The sequence below is a fragment of the Anopheles marshallii genome, assembly GCF_943734725.1.
Source record: "Anopheles marshallii chromosome X unlocalized genomic scaffold, idAnoMarsDA_429_01 X_unloc_76, whole genome shotgun sequence".
NCBI lineage: Eukaryota > Metazoa > Arthropoda > Insecta > Diptera > Culicidae > Anopheles > Anopheles marshallii.
Window position 1 is genome coordinate 8,991 of NW_026525927.1, and position 3,510 is coordinate 12,500.

Consider the following 3,510-nt stretch of genomic DNA (forward strand, 5'->3'; position numbering starts at 1 on the left):
ATGTTTTGAGACGATATGGAAAAAAAAATTTTTTGCCCGTCTCGACCAACTCGACCGATGGTGACCACAGCAGGGTGCTCCATACAAATTTTCCTTATGTGGAATTTTCAGTGTAAAATAAGGTTTCTCCAATCGATCGCGGGTTTCACTTTTCATCATTTGCTAGGTCTAACTATGATGTTTTGAGTGGTCCCGCAAAAATTTTTTCTCTTGGCCAGTCGACCCTTTCGTCCATGTCGGTGTGTTCTGCAGTAGGGTGCTCCATACAAATTTTCCTTATGTGGAATTTTTCAGTGTAAAATAAGGTTTCTCCAATCGATCGCGGGTTTCACTTTTCATCATTTGCTAGGTCTAACTATGATGTTTTGAGTGGTCCCGCAAAAATTTTTTCTTGGACCGGGCCTTCCTTCCCGGCCCTGTCGGTGTGCTCTGCAGTAGGGTGCTCCATACAAATTTTCCTTATGTGGAATTTTTCAGTGTAAAATAAGGTTTCTCCAATCGATCGCGGGTTTCACTTTTCATCATTTGCTAGGTCTAACTATGATGTTTTGAGTGGTCCCGCAAAAATTTTTTCTTGGACCGGGCCTTCCTTCCCGGCCCTGTCGGTGTGTTCTGCAGTAGGGTGCTCCATACAAATTTTCCTTATGTGGAATTTTTCAGTGTAAAATAAGGTTTCTCCAATCGATCGCGGGTTTCACTTTTCATCATTTGCTAGGTCTAACTATGATGTTTTGAGTGGTCCCGCAAAAATTTTTTCTTGGACCGGGCCTTCCTTCCCGGCCCTGTCGGTGTGCTCTGCAGTAGGGTGCTCCATACAAATTTTCCTTATGTGGAATTTTTCAGTGTAAAATAAGGTTTCTCCAATCGATCGCGGGTTTCACTTTTCATCATTTGCTAGGTCTAACTATGATGTTTTGAGTGGTCCCGCAAAAATTTTTTCTTGGACCGGGCCTTCCTTCCCGGCCCTGTCGGTGTGCTCTGCAGTAGGGTGCTCCATACAAATTTTCCTTATGTGGAATTTTTCAGTGTAAAATAAGGTTTCTCCAATCGATCGCGGGTTTCACTTTTCATCATTTGCTAGGTCTAACTATGATGTTTTGAGTGGTCCCGCAAAAATTTTTTCTTGGACCGGGCCTTCCTTCCCGGCCCTGTCGGTGTGCTCTGCAGTAGGGTGCTCCATACAAATTTTCCTTATGTGGAATTTTTCAGTGTAAAATAAGGTTTCTCCAATCGATCGCGGGTTTCACTTTTCATCATTTGCTAGGTCTAACTATGATGTTTTGAGTGGTCCCGCAAAAATTTTTTCTTGGACCGGGCCTTCCTTCCCGGCCCTGTCGGTGTGCTCTGCAGTAGGGTGCTCCATACAAATTTTCCTTATGTGGAATTTTTCAGTGTAAAATAAGGTTTCTCCAATCGATCGCGGGTTTCACTTTTCATCATTTGCTAGGTCTAACTATGATGTTTTGAGTGGTCCCGCAAAAATTTTTTCTTGGACCGGGCCTTCCTTCCCGGCCCTGTCGGTGTGCTCTGCAGTAGGGTGCTCCATACAAATTTTCCTTATGTGGAATTTTTCAGTGTAAAATAAGGTTTCTCCAATCGATCGCGGGTTTCACTTTTCATCATTTGCTAGGTCTAACTATGATGTTTTGAGTGGTCCCGCAAAAATTTTTTCTTGGACCGGGCCTTCCTTCCCGGCCCTGTCGGTGTGCTCTGCAGTAGGGTGCTCCATACAAATTTTCCTTATGTGGAATTTTTCAGTGTAAAATAAGGTTTCTCCAATCGATCGCGGGTTTCACTTTTCATCATTTGCTAGGTCTAACTATGATGTTTTGAGTGGTCCCGCAAAAATTTTTTCTTGGACCGGGCCTTCCTTCCCGGCCCTGTCGGTGTGCTCTGCAGTAGGGTGCTCCATACAAATTTTCCTTATGTGGAATTTTTCAGTGTAAAATAAGGTTTCTCCAATCGATCGCGGGTTTCACTTTTCATCATTTGCTAGGTCTAACTATGATGTTTTGAGTGGTCCCGCAAAAATTTTTTCTTGGACCGGGCCTTCCTTCCCGGCCCTGTCGGTGTGCTCTGCAGTAGGGTGCTCCATACAAATTTTCCTTATGTGGAATTTTTCAGTGTAAAATAAGGTTTCTCCAATCGATCGCGGGTTTCACTTTTCATCATTTGCTAGGTCTAACTATGATGTTTTGAGTGGTCCCGCAAAAATTTTTTCTTGGACCGGGCCTTCCTTCCCGGCCCTGTCGGTGTGCTCTGCAGTAGGGTGCTCCAACCAAGTTTTCCTAATGAAAGTTTTTCGTGGTTTCGTGTGAGTTAAAAACTCCGGAACTTGGCTTATTTTCACCATAATTTCCACATATGGTGACCAACTCAATAAACGTTTTGTGCGTATCCTATGGACAGTTTTTCGCGTTCAACTTGGTGAACTAGGGTTGTTTTCCCGAAGGGTAGAAAAATCTGGACTTAGCCAAATTTTGAAATCTCCAACCAATCTTGGCCTGTTAGATTATCTTGGTTGGGTTGCTATGGGCTGCTACGGCCTACTTGATAGGCAATGTTTCAACTCTTGGAAGCTTTCGTGGTTGTTTAGAACTGTCCATGGCCTTCTTGATAGAAATGGCTTATGGTGGCCATGGACTTAGCAACATTTTGAGATCCAATCTTGGCCTGTTAGAGTATCTTGGTTGGTTTGCTATGGGCTGGTACGGCCTACTTGATAGGCAATGTTTCAACTCTTGGAAGCTTTCGTGGTTGCTAAGCACTGTCCATGGCCTTCTTGATAGAAATGGCTTATGGTGGCCATGGACTTAGCAACATTTTGAGATCCAATCTTGGCCTGTTAGAGTATCTTGGTTGGTTTGCTATGGGCTGGTACGGCCTACTTGATAGGCAATGTTTCAACTCTTGGAAGCTTTCGTGGTTGCTAAGCACTGTCCATGGCCTTCTTGATAGAAATGGCTTATGGTGGCCATGGACTTAGCCAAATTTTGAAGTCTCCAACCAATCTTGGCCTGTTAGAGTATCTTGGTTGGGTTGCTATGGGCTGCTACGGCCTACTTGATAGGCAATGTTTCAACTCTTGGAAGCTTTCGTGGTTGCTAAGCACTGTTCGTGGCCTTCTTGATAGAAATGGCTTATGGTGGCCATGGACTTAGCCAAATTTTGAATTCTCCAACCAATCTTGGCCTGTTAGAGTATCTTGGTTGGGTTGCTATGGGCTGCTACGGCCTACTTGATAGGCAATGTTTCAACTCTTGGAAGCTTTCGTGGTTGCTAAGCACTGTCCATGGCCTTCTTGATAGAAATGGCTTATGGTGGCCATGGACTTAGCAAAATTTTGAATTCTCCAACCAATCTTGGCCTGTTAGAGTATCTTGGTTGGGTTGCTATGGGCTGCTACGGCCTACTTGATAGGCAATGTTTCAACTCTTGGAAGCTTTCGTGGTTGCTAAGCACTGTTCGTGGCCTTCTTGATAGAAATGGCTTATGGTGGCCATGGACTTA